We start from the raw sequence: 16,212 nt of genomic DNA on the forward strand, positions 1-16,212 counted from the left end.
TATTTACCAGTTTATTAACGTTATTCATTATGTTCCAACCTGAAGTATAAAATACAAACAAAGAACCAAAAGAAGAATACGATCAGTGACACTAATGTCACAAAATGTATCTTAAAACCTTGGCTCTCATTTTAAGAGTAAGCAAAAAAGTAACCTTTGGCCTCACTATACGGCTTTCCTGAATGCTATAGTATGTGGGAATATTATCAATATCTGCTATTAGAGTGGGAGTTTGTCCATTTTTCTGCTGCTTTCTGGCTTGCTGGGTGGAAACGTATGAGCATGTTGGAGCACATGGAGTCCCCTACATGCAACTGGCTTTCCTGCTCAATGGCAGGTGTCCCTTATTCTACTGTAACCTGTATATTGTACCACTATTAACCACAATGGTAAGATGGTTAAATTTAAAAAAAATAGAATGTTTGTTACATTCAGTAAGTCATCAATATTAGACAAATGGCAAGCCCCAGACTTTCTGGTGATCAGGATAGATCCATCACCACAAAAAATATTGGGCTTGGCATTAATCTGATAGATGACGTTTCAGTTTAAAAAAAACGTACCATCATGGACCAATAGCTACGAATGGATCTACCAGTCAAGAAAAAAACAGCCAACTTTCTGATGATAAACAGTTTATCCACAACGTATCATATGAAAGCTGCCTGTCTATCTTTTCCATAAGTACAAGAATATGTTTGGCATGCTAAAGTTCCCATCAAGAATCAAAACCTACTGGACTGCAGAATAGAAAGACTGCTGCCACTTGTATTCTGTACTCCAAACAAAATGAGCCATTGGATACAATCAAGCCAAGTTTTTAACTAAAAAAAAGGTACCTACAGATAAGCAGCTGCTGGTAGTGCCAGCTATTTGTTCATCTTCTACAGACACATGCTACTCTATTCTGCTGCTCAGCCTTACACTGAAGAAGTACCACAATGGTAAAATCAAAATGCTGTTTATAAAAAAAAAAGAAAAAAAAAAGAATAAAATAGCTGTTCCTTTGATCTTTTACTTTTTTTACTGCTTTCCTCTGAGTGTTGCTAAACGAACTGGTGGCTATCCTCGCCTGAATCATCACTCTCGCTGCGTGAAGAGGTTAGACTACTGCAGTCTAACAATAACAGCTCATACAGGAACCATTGTGTCCATTTAGCACACATTTTTTTGTTGCAACTTTGCTACGTGGAATGTAATAAACGAGAACCAAAATGGTGAGTTTTTTCCCCCCTTCGTTTTACAACGCCATTTCCACGTTTGTTTTATTTGACGTGTTTAAAGTTCAATTTCAGTTTTTGTTTGCTTGTTCAGCTATAAAAAGGCACAAGTAAACCTCATGTTATTACTTTATGAAAATGTGTTGATAGCCACTGTTTACTGTAGAGAAACAATAATGGCAAGGAATGAAAAAATAAATAAATAATAAAATGCGTTGTCAACTTCTGGAATAAAACAAAACAGAATTTAAACTTGAACTGCTATTTGGCATCCTTTGTTCTGTAATGAACTCACTGGTGTAAAGTAAGGCCTACATAACATATTCTTTACTCCTGCGATATTTTTTTACTTTAATGTCTTGCTGTAAAATAAAGCGCATACACATGCACGCACGCACGCGGGCCACGCCCCCTTGTCCCTGCTGTTATGCTGTCTCTGCCTGCGTTATGAGAAATATAATGGCTTTAATTACTTTTTGAAAATAAAAGAATATCTGAACATGAAAATCCTGTGTTCGTCCCAGCACTTCAATTTTAACAAATCTGTATCTCTCTACTGGCCGGTAAAGATGCATGCCTTTCTTTACTCATATCAAGATAATACTACAGTTTGAACAGTTCAAATATATCATGAATTTAAACTAAATCACAGTAAAAGACAACTCTTATTCTTAAAATGAAAAATGCTTAGATTTTTGGAGCAATAGCATAGCTCAGAATTACAAAGGATGTAATCTGAAAAAACATGTGATGTACAATTCCCTTCAAATAAATGAATATTTTAGACTTGAATTAAAAGGAAACTACCTCTTTAGATGTTATTACTAAAATGCCACCTATTCAATATGTTGATATAAATATATTTATTTCCAAAACAACTAAAAATTTGATTTTTTTTCTGAACAAAAAGAAAACAAATTATAATTTAAGAGGTCTATCATAAGAAGTTGAATGGTTTGTCAACATGAAATAAAATGGGATTGTGAAAATATCTGTACTATATATTTGATACGGTCAATGTGGCTCTGAAACAGTACATTAGTTACAACATCTACAGACTATCCCGGAATATTTGCTTGAAGCCACTTGCGGATAAATCAGAAATACAGTACTGTGCAAAAGTTTTAGGCAGGTGTGAAAAAATGCTGTAAATTAAGAACGCTTTCAAAAATAGACATGTTAATAGTTTATCAATTAACAAAATGCAAAGTGAGTGAACAGAAGAAAAATCTACATAAAATCAATATTTGGTGTGACCACCCTTTGCCTTCAAAACAGCATCTGTTCTTCTAGGTACACTTGCACACAGTTTTTGAAGGAACTCGGCAGGTAGGTTGGCCCAAACATCTTGGAGAACTAACCACAGTTCTTCTGTGGATTTAGACAGCCTCAGTTGCTTCTCTCTCTTCATGTAATCCCAGACAGACTCGATGATGTTGAGATCAGGGCTCTGTGGGGACCATACCATCACTTCCAGGACTCCTTGTTCTTCTTTACGCTGAAGATAGTTCTTAATGACTTTCTCTGTATGTTTGGGGTCATTGTCATGCTGCAGAATAAATTTGGGGCCAATCAGATGCCTCCCTGATGGTATTGCATGATGGATAAGTATCTGCCTATACTTCTCAGCATTGAGGAGACCATTAATTCTTCATTAACTCTATTTGCAGAAATGCAGCCTCAAACTTGCAAGGAACCTCCACCGTGCTTCACTGTTGCCTGCAGACACTCATTCGTGTACCGCTCTCCAGCCCTTTGGCAAACAAACTGCCTTCTGCTACAGCCAAATATTTCAAATGTTGACTCATCAGTCCAGAGCACCTGCTGCCATTTTTCTGCACCCCAGTTCCTGTGTTTTCGTGCATAGTTGAGTCGCTTGGCTTTGTTTCCACGTCGGAGGTATGGCTTTTTGGCCGCAAGTCTTCCATGAAGGCCACTTATGACCAGACTTCTCCGGACAGTAGATGGGTGTACCAGGGTCCCACTGTTTTCTGCCAATTCTGAGCTGATGGCATTGCTGGACATCTTCTGATTGCAAAGGGAAGTAAGCATGATGTGTCTTTCATCTGCTGCACTAAGTTTGGCCGACCACCTTGGCCGACCACTCCGTCTACAGTCCTCAACGTTGCCCGTTTCTTTGTGCTTCTTCAAAAGAGCTTGGATAGCACATCTGGAAACCCCTGTCTGCCTTGAAATTTCTGCCTGGGAGAGACCTTGCTGATGCAGTATAACTACCTTGTGTCTTGTTGCTGTGCTCAGTCTTGCCATGGTGTATGACTTTTGACAGTAAACTGTCTTCAGCAACCTCACCTTGTTAGCTGAGTTTGGTTATTCCTCACCCAGTTTTATTCCTCCTACACAGCTTTTCTGTTTCAGTTAATGATTGTGTTTCAACCTACATACTGAATTGATGATCATTAGCACCTGTTTGTATAACTGTTTAATCATACACCTGACTATATGCCTACAAAATCCCTGACTTTGTGCAAGTGTACCTAGAAGAATTGATGCTGTTTTGGAGGCAAAGGGTGGTCACACCAAATATGGATTTGATTTAGATTTTTCTTCTGTTCACTCACTTTGCATTTAGTTATATATATATATATATATATATATATATATATATATATATATATATATATCTATTAACATGTCTATTTTTGAAAGCATTCTTACTTTTCAGCATTTTTTCACACCTGCCTAAAACTTTTGCACAGTACTGTATGTATCATCGCATTACTTTCCAGTCTTGTAGTGACTACTCTCATCTAAAGATTTTCTTAGCTCTGAATAGCCTACAGGAGTAACACTTGAAGTTCATTGAGTGTTCATGTGCTGTGACTGTAAAAACAACAAGCTGTTTCTATAGATCTATATATGGTTGAAATGTTTTGCACAGAACCGAAAATAAACATGAACTAAGTGGCTGTGCTTTTATAAAATTGATTATCTGCACTGCTTGCAGCATAACAAACTTCAATGGTTCTGGCATTTTCTTCATGGCCAAGGCTTCTCTATGTATCATGCAATGTGTCCATTTAGCACAGGGGCCACTTGCTGAACTTGGGTTACTAAACCACTCTGCTTCTCTATCACTGCAAATCCCATTGCATTGATCCCAGGGCATACCTTCTTCATGAATGGAATTATCTAACATCGCAAATATTTGTTCGCCGGGTTGTGCGAGTTGAAAGAGGTCCGCAAAAAAGAAATTCCTCCAGTAGTGACTCCATGTACAAAACTAACAAACTAGAAGTTGTGCAGCTCCAGCGATATCCATTGTCCTGTCAAGTTGTGTGGCATAAAATTTACTCATCTTGATGTAGTTAAGCAGTTGATTTTTCACATCACTGGTAAGTTCTGAAATTCGGCTGTATCATTTGACAATGGAATTTCATTGCACGGCCGAGCTTTCCCCAAACGTAATAGAACAAATGTCCTTTGCAGCTAGCAAAACCAGTGTCTCAGCTATGATGAGACACTTGGCAGACACTGTGGAATGCTTGCTTACAGCCCACTTTTGCTGATTTAATGCATCAGGTTTTCTTTTCGAAAAGTCGAGCAGCTTGTCCTTCAGTCCATGATGTCGAGTCTCCAGATGTCATCTTAGTTAGCAAGGCTTCAAGCTGTCATTAGCCAGTACTTCACCACAGATGACACACTGAGGACGTGGTTCTCCTGCAGTTCCAGCAAAGGTAAATCCAAATTCCAAGTAACTTTCTTATATTTTCTAACTTTTTGTTTTTTGGATGATGAGGATGAAGCTACACAATCATTCTGCCTTTTTTCACACACCACAAAATGATCCATTTTGTGTACTGAACAGTGTGCAAAGTTGCGGTTATGCTTAAATGTAAACTAAAGAAAGTTAAATAATAATACTACTAATGAGTGTGAATTTGTAAGAATCGCATTTAAAGTTTTAAAAATTGTTATTTTTGTAATTTATTATTATTATATTACTGTACTTACAGTATTATTAAACCTGGAATGTTTGACATGCCCTCCAATGGAGAAGTGCCCCCCTGGTTGAGAACCGCTGCCTATGGCGTGGATTTACTGGTAGGAAAACCAAAATGTTAATGACACAAAACTACTTACAGGACAACTCAAAAAGTAAATGTAAAATGCTCCAAAAAATGGGACCATTTTTTACTGGTGATTTCACAAAAACGGTGTAAATCATACCGGAGTAAAGACTTTGATAAATCAGACACTGCTACTCAAACGGATGTCCAATCAACAAAACCTATTTGTGGTTATGTTAAACAAGACACTTTCCGAAAGCAATGTAACTATGTGACTAGATGGGACCTTCTAAAGTTGCTATGGGACATGATTCAGGGGTTGTGAGAGAGGACCTTGATAAAGTAGATGGCACAATTGAAAGACATGTTTATACCAGCACCCTCAGGAATACCATGCCCCTAGCTGCTACCAGGCTGTCTGAAAAACACCACATTCCACTGAGACAACAACCAGAATACAGTGATTCGATTGAAGGCTTTCCAACAAAGAATTGGGTCAGGGTGACCCTTTTCTCTTCTTGTTTAATCCTACAAAGTAGCTGTGACAACACCTGATTTATTGTGTGAATGCCCAGAAGCCAGTATGGTTCCAGAAACTGTAAAATCAAATGAAAAGGAGACAACGCACATCCCACAGCATCAGTGCCGGTCCCTCCCTGATTGCTTCTGTGTTAAAGGAATTATGGGATCTGCTGGAGGCCTTAAGGGTGATGACACACTGACCAGACATATTTGTGACAACCTTCTCTCTTTTTATATTGTTTTTCATACAGCATGAATCCTAGAAAACATGAAAAAAACATCTACTACAGAACATGTCCCAATTGAGCTCTATCACTGACCTGGCACATGGTAATTATTTGATTAAAGTTCTCTTCTTTTCCAACCTATGTTGTATAGGGTATATTTCTTACAGATGTATGTTTGCATTCACTACAGGGAGTGTTGCAAGGTTACACTAGTGTACATGGAAGTTAGACATGATTCTGAGAGCTATGTTGAGGCTTTAACATTATGGGCTAGATTCTCAAAGCTATTTTCTCCAAAAAGGCACTGGCATGATATTTTTAAAATGTAGTAACACAGCCATTAAAGTTACCAAACCAGAAATAAACAACTCAGACAACTGAACAGGAGAATACAATAATCTGAGCAGAAATCAGTATCATGCTAAATGTGGCAGAACAGTACATACATTAAGGTGGCAGTAGATCCAATTCATCAAATTGCCAAACAAAGACAACTAGCAATGTTCCAGTTTTAATCAACAAACCTGGACAACTTTCATGTGCACAATTAGGGAACTACAGTACACAGTATTGACATAATTAATAACAGCTTTCAATCACGTTTTGTCCTTGACCGCCAAATTATGTTTTAATCTGCCTTAGGATCTATGCTAACATACTGCTGACAAAGAAAATAAATACTTGTGTCTCAACCAAAGCTTCATAACCCTGCAGTAAAACCCCATGAATATGTCAGCCTGAATTATATCTAATTGACATGCCTGCAGTGAGTTCAGGTGAAAAAGGCTTGCTTGTAATTTAGCTATTCCCCACCTACTGTTAGAAATTATTACTGTTAGACATTCTTATTTCAATACCAGTGCCACTGGACTGAAGAGTTTTCTTAAGAAACCATCTCCAGTTTGAAAAGATATAAAAATAACTGCTGTCCTTTCAACTGCAGTGAAGATGCTTACAGTGCCAGTAGTGTACAGTGGTAGATCAATCAAATTGAAGCATGGTGAAGTTTAGTTAAACATAAATAAATCACAGTAAAGCATGTGCAAGCACAGTGCAGCCTCAGTACTACCACACACCTTCTGGTCTGTTATTGTGCTACAAAAATGCCTTTAATATTAACTTTTTCATTGTCGCGATATTAGTCCAGAAAGTATCACGATATATTGAGCATCGTGATATTACATGTCCAATTATGAAGTAATTGCAAAGTTTTCCCCCATTTTTTTCTGATATTATGCGACTATCAAGAAACTAATTTGTTGCAGTTATTGCATTTAAAAAATAAAGATCTTAAAAATTATGTATTAACCCCTCACAAACTACCGTATTGCTCAGATGTGCATTATCTGATCCTCGTGCTCCTGAATATTTAAACACAGCAAAATAAAGTGTACAATAGTATAAAATCCTAATATGTTGTAGTACTAGCTACCTTGAGAGTTTGCTTTGCAAAGCAACATAAAGCTTTAAACTAAAACAAAATAATAATAATAAAAAAAAATCTTAGTAGACTTTCACTTCACTGGAAGATGCAGTTCCCACTGTCTCTGAAGAGAGGGGGATGATGATCAAGAGGCGGACAATCATGTTGGATGTATTTCCATTTTTTGCAGTAATTTTTTCTTGCAGGTCCGGTACACTGGAAAGCAATCCTCGATTACCAAGTCGTCTACATTCTTTTTGAAGCCAAAATATGTCTCATCAACTAAACTGGATTAGTTTGCGCTACTTGCCTGATTGCCACAGCTACAAGCTGCCATTTTTTAATTCTGTTTTTTGCTATGTTGACTGTATTTATTTTGCAGCACTTCTTTGACGTTGCTTTTTCAGATATGCTTTTACATGTGCATCGCGTTTCATATCTACAGTACTTCCACAATGGTTTAATTCATGGCCAACAAATACGCATTGCTGAGTTTAGTAAACTATTGGTGAGGAAAAGTAAAATACTAGCTGTTCAAAAAAAAAATTTAGTGAATTATATTATTTCACTTGAGTTTAGTGACTGAATTAAGCGCTACTTGTACTGCTTTTTAATTTATTTTTAGACACAGTTTAGACTATTCCATGGATATTATGCTTGCTTAATGACACATTTTATTCAAACCTGTACAATGAAGTAGTGGTTTTACGGCACTGTAAATCCATACTACAAGTTAAGTTAGAACACTGCGTCGGTTATAAAAAATGTATTAAAATTCAACAGAGCATAACACATACTGGTGGAGTGGAGACGCTGCAGACTACTTTAAATAATACTGATGTCAGCCAAAGCCACAAAGCGAACCTCTGATTTAAAAAATGTGTATAATTTAAAACGATTGTTCTTTCCCTTATTATTAGTGAAGCCATCTAGCAGTGCAATACAGATGAATTCTGTGTTAAAGTCTGCCTTCCAGACTCCTGACTTATTTACAATACCGTGATCCCACAACATTTTTTGCTACAGTACTAATACTGTGATGAGGTAATATCGCGGTATACCGTCATACCATGACACCCCTAGCGCTTAGGCTAATGAGAGCATGTTCTGTGTAGCTGCGATGGTTAGAATCCCTTTCAGCCAATCAGAGCATTCAGGTTTGTTAGCGAACATTAAAGTATAATATGAATGGAGTTTAACATTCATCACGTATATCACTTATATTAGTTGTGCTCTACCAGTAAAACTTGTAACAAGAATTTTAGATTGATATAGCTTCACCAGAAATCTCAGAGGCATGGGAATTGCACTGTATTAGCTTTGGATTACAGTATAATTTCTTTAACCTCACGTATTCGCATTGTGATTTCATTTAGTTCTACTCAGTAACATATATACTTGTCTTTGATTATTTTTACTTAGGAGAATAGCACAGAGAGTAGAACAAGAGCGCAGCACATATAGAGCAAGAGGAGATAAACGGAACCAGAGTAAAGGAAGTTTAGAATGGAAGGTAGGAAGCCCTTTTTTTTTTTTTTTACAAAATGAGTTAACCATGTAACATAGTAGGTTCTGAAACACTGAAGACATTTAAAAAACAATTAGATTGCTGTCCTATTAAATTACATCCCCCTAGTAGGGGCAAATTGTGTGCTAACAAAGGACAAGCCTTGATAGGACAAATGGTCTCTTCTCATTCTCAAACTTTTCTTACATATAATACCAGCATTTGTATTTAAAAATATACCAGTCAATCAATCTTTACTTGATATAGCGCCAGAGATGCCAAGTTCTGAAAGTGGAAAATAGTAGCACTTGCCGTAAAAAATAGTAGCACCTGACCAGTAAAAATAATGACCTGGTGAGTGCAGCGAGGCACCTTCAAATTAAAATGAAATCACCTAAGGAAGAATCAAATCTGGACTGAAACATTGAACCTCCAAGTATTGACAACTGAACATTTACAAAAAAGGCAAATTCAATTAGGGATCAAATTACAGGTGTCACCTGTGAAACTTAATGGGAACTGCATTTTACACTTTCTTTGCTGATGGCAGACAGTGGAAGCTTTTGTCTTTGATCAGGTACTTTTCTACAATTTAGCTAACTGTCCTTAAAATAAGCATATTTAATTACAGCATGTAAAATGCAATGTTTCATATTGGGTATTTACAGAGGGCTTCTGTTTTTACAAAACTGCCAGTTTAAACAGTAATCCAGAATCAAAACATTTTACATTTGCAGTTTAAATTGAATTATTCCTTTTTTTTTTTTTTTTTTGCTCATGTTTGAAAGCAGATTCACAGAAATCACACTTCTTAAGACTGAAGCCTTGCAGTTAACTTTTTAGGCCAGCACAGTTGCACAGCGCATTAATACCCTAGCATGTTGACCCTGTGTATTAACAGCTTCAGAATCCTATGCTATCACCTGCTGTCAGGTTTACAGATCTCAATCATACACATCAGGAAGGTCGTTCTGCTTCGTGAGAAGTTGATTGCTTTATTACAAGGAGAGGGCAGGAAAGCTGAGAAGTATTAACAGTCTTTAGCCACCAACCCCACAGCTGGCTGTATATTACTGCTTGCAGAGTGCACTCTAATAAGGAGGCCCTTTGTCACACCAGATGCTGTCTGCCTTACCAGTAAGCATCAATACAACAAAGTACTATATAGCGAGTTCAGACAGCCATTTTGGTATCGGACAAAAACAAAAAAAAAACATGCAAACCAAAAAAATTATAATTAGCATTAAAACAGATTAACAGGATAATCCTTCGAATTGCAAATGTTTTAAAATAAAACATAACCTTTGTCCAAAGTGAATTTGATCATCTTTAAAAGTAGACTAATCTGTTTTCTATTCCTTTCGAGTATAAGGTCATCACCAGTGCAAAACTTCAATCACCATGATGCCCTGTATAGAACATCACATCCTCCCCCCATCTTTTTTCTGGAGCTCTGCATTCAATAAAATTATTAATCACACAAATGCTCAAACATTTTTTAGTTGTCACCAATTATTTTCCCCTGGAGCTATAGCATTTGATCTGATCAGATAAAAAAAAAACAGTGGTTTTGGTACAGTAAATTGTGAATAAAAAACAAGCAAGGCAGACTGTGACAGACAGAATGATTCTTGGTGAAACATCTCCCTCCTGACCTGCGAGGGCATTGTGTAAAGGGAACAGAGTGCCCTGGGCTGGAAGGCCAGACTATTCAATCCCAGGGTTAGGCGAAAGTCAGCCATCTAGAAAGGGGGCGGAGCTACGGTACACTAAATCATCGACCCGGAAGGGAAACAATGTGGCAGCCGTGGATTGGAGGAACGGTTGCAATCGGTAACCGAGGGGTCATGATTGACGGTATAAAAAGGGACATAGTGAAGTGATCTGTTCCTTTGTTATGGTTAATGCTAACCAGAAGGAGTACTGTATTGTGAATCGTAAGTGTTTTATTTGTTTTTGCTGTGTCGAATTGTACTTGTTGGTTATTGAGACGGCTAACAAAGCCTTGTGTACTACCATTCATTATTATTTACCATTTGTATTTTGGATTAAAAATAAAATACCCTTGCACCTGGATTACCATTGTCTGTCTGGTTATTGATCACCGCATTGATCCCGCACCTGCACACTTCTAACCACGTTGCCACACAGATACATAAATAGTTTATAACATTACGTAGCTGTGGTTTTTTTAATATTTTAAATAAATATACTTATTTTATGCTTTTGTAATACATACTACATCTTAAAAGCAAAAATGCACTTTTGCTGTCATCTTCGTCAACATTTTTACAAAAAAAAAATCTTAACCTTCTTACAGGTTAAGTATTGTAATTTGGAATATAAGTCCCTAATGTTCTCTTCATTCCATCACAAGGATGACTGACTGAAATCAAACAATTGTGTGAGAGGTGTGTGTCTCTTGACTCTGTAAACATTTAAAATACACACCGTTTATAAGAGACTCAGATTTGGAGTGTACCATCAAAACCAGTATGTAGGTAATCGGACACTGATTTTTTGTTCCTAGTGCCTATTCAATGGAAAGACTAATTTGATTTCCCCATGAAAAATAGATTGCTTCACTGGTCCACAGGCATCTGAATTAGATCAGTTGGCCGCCGTAACATTTTCCATAACAAATCGGTAAATATTCTTAAGTTAATTCTTAAATCAAGGTTCTGTCTATGGAAAACAGTACCGGGACAGTGCCCTGGTGTGTTCTGGCTCGACTACACTGAGTTTTAAGCAAATAAACAATTCCACTGGAAGACAATGGGGAAACTAACTCATCCAATTTAAAGAAAAGTCCCCAACACAGTAGGCTCCCTATTCAGCCAGCAATCGTGAACAGTCAGCCAGCAGTCAAGAATCAATCCCAATGTCAAGTTGTCATTCTTCACTGTTATCAACATTTAATGCGGAACATACTGTAGCACCCCCTTAGGGGGTGCGTTATGTGTCAGGTAGTATGTTTTTACTGCCACTACCTTTTTATAATCGGTAAGGTCCAATACTGCAGATTTAAACAACAACAGAAAAAAAAACCTGAAACTATTATTATTATTATTATTATTATACAGAGAATCAATGCAGGATAAGGTGAGAACAAGCAATGTATTTACTACACAACAGTTAAAACTTTGCTCCACGACAAGAGTGCATTTTCGGTAAACGGTATAGGTCAGTGCTACTCTCTGACCCTCAACAACAAAACAAAGATAAACCACTTCAATCCAAAGTAACAAAACATCAAACTAATCATTCAAATCACTCAAAATATGATAAAGCAAACAATAAGAAAATAAACCAAGAACCTAAAAAGTAAACCTGAACAACTAATGTCAAATACTACTCAACGGAAAATGAACACACAATAAGAAGCTAAGAGTTTAGAGACCAGCCCTAACCTATTCTAGTACCACTTAATTATCACTAAGGGGGAAGACTTAAAGAAGCAATAGCTTGGATCTCTTTATTATGTAGTAAAACCTAATACAATTAATTACAAGTAGAAAAAGAGAATAGATGATTGTTAAAAATATCCCTGTTATTCAATTACAAGTAGTATAATAGATACGGTAGCATTCAGTCTAAAGAAGGAAAAGCAATTTAAATTAATAAGATAATACATATCTATTGTGTAATTCATATAAACATCATAAAATGTAAGTTCACAAGGTGCACATGTGCAATTATAAAGAAGAGAAGTTCACAGAGTGTGCATAACAATCATAAAGAAGGTAAGTTCAGAGTCACCAGCAGGAGGGAGGAGGGAGGAGAGCAAGGCTAGCAAGAGAACTCTGCTCTGAATTCGTAGTCTTCGCTGTCTGGCTCCAGCCAAAGCGGCAGCAACATGAATGTGAATCAATTTCAGCCTTTCATTTCAGTCTCAGCACGCCCATCAGGCCGGCAACCACTCTCAATCTCTCCTTAGTCAGACGGTGCGCAACAAAAACTCTTTCCTTAAATATACATTTTAGAACATTTCTAATCTCTTTCTTCGCACAGCGCTATACTTTCGCCGTCCTTCACCTTGTCTCCCCCACTCTCTCATTTTCCTTCTCCAGGCTATTTCTACACTCACAGCACATAATTGGAAACACGCCGCTGTGCACGCACATTACAAGTGCGTTTATTAAATATGCTTTTTGATATATGGTGATTTGTTTCATGTTTTGTTTGTACTGGGGTTGACTAGTTCAGATTACAGATATTTCCTCTGTTCTTTTTACTAGTCTTATTTATATAGAAAACAATAAATCTAACTGGTTGGTTTTAATAATGTCAAAATGTGTTGTTTTTCAGATTGGGATACAGTGTGTACAGTACTTAGTAAAGTAGCTTCAAATTGCATTTTCTTAACTTTTATGCTATTTACATTTGTGTACATTGCTCTGATTGCAATCATTCAAACTTTTTTTTGCTTTGACTATTTTGAGTTCAGGAACTACTCTTCAGTTCTAGTTGTTTGCCATAGACATTTGTAATGTTGGCTAGATCAGACAAGGTGTATTTAATTAGGGAGTCCCAGCAATAAGTAATGTACCCCCAGTGTATTGCATTCAAGAAAAGGGCAAATTTGACCCTAAGTGGCAGTTCATTAGATGGCAATGACTGTTACTTCAGTAAAGACACTTATCTAGCCTACTGTATGTATGAGGAACAGACTGAAGACTTACAAAAATATAAAAAAACACAGTATTTCAGCAATTACAATATGAAGCACTGATAACTATTGCACACATCGTAAAGATAAGGGGGCCTACAAAGTGTGAAATATGGAAGTCAAACACACAAGCCTCATCCACATGACTATGATTTGCGTGACTTGCCCCATCACAGTCTTTATGTATTTCAATTAAAAGTTGCTCGTAAGCATTCTCTGATGAAATGCATTCAATGCTTAATGTGACAAACAGAAACGAATGTGAGAAAGAGCTCTAAGCAACTAAACATCTTGTAATGTAATAGCCTACCACCAGCCAATAATGTGAAGTCATTCACTTTGAAGATAACAGCAGAATAAGATATTCTGAACAGGCAGAAGTCATATATTGCTCACCAGTAAAACATCTGATATATTTCGGATATAAGTATGAAAAACAAAATATATGTTCAGTGTATTACCCAGAAATATAATGACATGATGGCTGAATGTTTAAAACACACAATAACCCAAATAGATGTATTTGTGTGTTATCTGAACCATTTCGCAGTTTGCTACTCCCAAACCTTCATGTTGTACACAAACTATTAATTTATCAAAACATTTGCAGAGTGAATAGTTTCAAAGTAACTTAATGTTAAACAGAGCATATGAGTTTTTAGCTGTCTATGATATGTATTTATTTTTACCTTGTTCAGTCTGAATAGGTAGCAATAAATCTAATTTTGACTGATTGAATGAATACCAAAATACATTACAGTATAGTACATACAATATTATTATATTTTGTTCTTATATAAAACAAAATATTCAAATCATATTCTGATGCACTTTAATTAAAACTATACAAATATAGAACCACCAACCTACATCTGTTTAATATGCATGATTGATGTGTTAAATATGGAAATTAAATAAAACATCTTCACGAATATTGATATATGTTTAGAACACTGCTAGTGTTCTTTTCCAGGACACCCTTACTCAGCACAAACATAATCACTTCAAGTATCAATGCCCTGCTCTATTGTTTTAAAGGTTGAACAAAAGTAGAGTGATGGAATATGTTTTTGTGCCCTTGAGTTCTACTTACCTGACATTGAAATGCAAATAGCAACATGGTACAGAACATAAGAACAGATCCATCACGCATTCAGAAGTAGTCCTGATCCAGCAATTAGTGAAATTAAATATTCTATACAAAAGCACCTACCAACTATTACAAGTCTGTCAGTTCTGCTGACTTTGCTATCATGACTGTAATAAAGTAATTTGAGGGATATAACTTTGTGTACTACATATCACTAGCATTTTTCACTGTTGTGTTTGCAACCTTTTATATACTGAATATATTTAGGATATCTAATAGGACTACTACTATACTTGTCATTATTTCCAAAGTGATTATTTGTATACCATCACACGCATTTCTATGTTTCCACAAAGCAGCAGTCTTTTTTTTTTTTTTTTTTTTTTTTTTTTACCACTGAACAATCACAATATTTACACCTCCATTTGAAATCGCTGACCCACAGCAACAGCTGCAGAGCATCTGGGCTTCTGGGTAATACAGAGGATGTATTCATTAGCCAGACTCACCATTACTACACTGATGCACCTCATTTAGTATCATGCTGCCTGTGCCACTATAGGAAACGAATTCAGACATGTACAATAAAACATTCCGTTCATTGAGTTCATTGGTAGGAACCCTCACAAATACTTAAAACAAAAACACCTGCCACAACACCTGCACACTAAAGGCACAAAGAAAAACTGTAGGCTAATCAATTGTGTAGTATATAGTTACCTACAGTGCAGCACACACAGAAAACCAACACACTGAATTAAAAGTTCAACTTCAAGCGGCTTTTAAGCAGTCCAATGTACTCAGCTGTGCAACCTAACAAGCGCGAGGTCATTAAAGAATAATCGCAGCTTCACAATAATAATAATAATAATAATAATAATAATAATAATATAATAATAACTTTACATTGTCATTTCACAGATCACTGCGTATATATTTTTATTGCTCCAGCGCAAAGATGACACCTCGCGGATCTACAATTGCTCTAGCTAGTGATTTAAGACCAGATGAATAACTACAATACAGTACTGAGTAAAAGAGTGCACTGCCAAACACTTTAGCAGCGCAGATGCTTACCGTTCAACTTCAGGCTACCTTGCATTACCGGTGTAGAACTAGCAGCGGCTCCATAAAATGAAGGGTTTTGTAAGGTGTAAAATGTTCTGTTTACGCAGATGCCGCCTTCTAATAAACTGATTATTTCAGAGGTGTCTGCAGAATGCAAGTCAGCTGGATTGTGTTTCTAAAACCCAAGCGGAAGGAACCGGTGATAAATGCATCAATTAGCTCTTTGCCATGCTGGACTGCATCCATAAAACGCCGCGCGAGCGCGCGCACACACACACACGATCACAATAGGCGAGCTGCAGCAGGGGGACGTGTCATTATTCTGGGAATCCGCTGTACTCCTTTTGACGACGCAGAGTACCTGTTACATAGCCTTTTGCAGACACTTGATACCAGCCAAAATGCAAGGGATACAGTTGCCTCTGTTTTCTTTCAGCTTCAAGACCAAGCAACAGCAG

General features: G+C 36.8%; 1 protein-coding gene across 6 annotated transcripts in view; it reads right to left on the minus strand.

The window, feature by feature from the left end:
• The window catches only part of LOC121322044 (protocadherin-15-like), a 334,822-nt gene that overhangs the window by 195,641 nt on the left and 122,969 nt on the right, over positions 1–16,212 (minus strand). Inside the window, exon 1 of one of the 6 annotated variants that reach the window (XM_041261502.1) lies at positions 15,764–15,906. The exons of the other annotated variants lie outside the window; for them this stretch is intronic. The gene's annotated coding sequence lies outside the window, so the exon portion shown is untranslated. Of the gene's footprint in view, positions 1–15,763; positions 15,907–16,212 lie in introns of those variants that run through there. 6 annotated transcript variants of the gene reach the window in all.

This window comes from Polyodon spathula, chromosome 10, assembly GCF_017654505.1.
Source record: "Polyodon spathula isolate WHYD16114869_AA chromosome 10, ASM1765450v1, whole genome shotgun sequence".
Lineage (NCBI taxonomy): Eukaryota > Metazoa > Chordata > Actinopteri > Acipenseriformes > Polyodontidae > Polyodon > Polyodon spathula.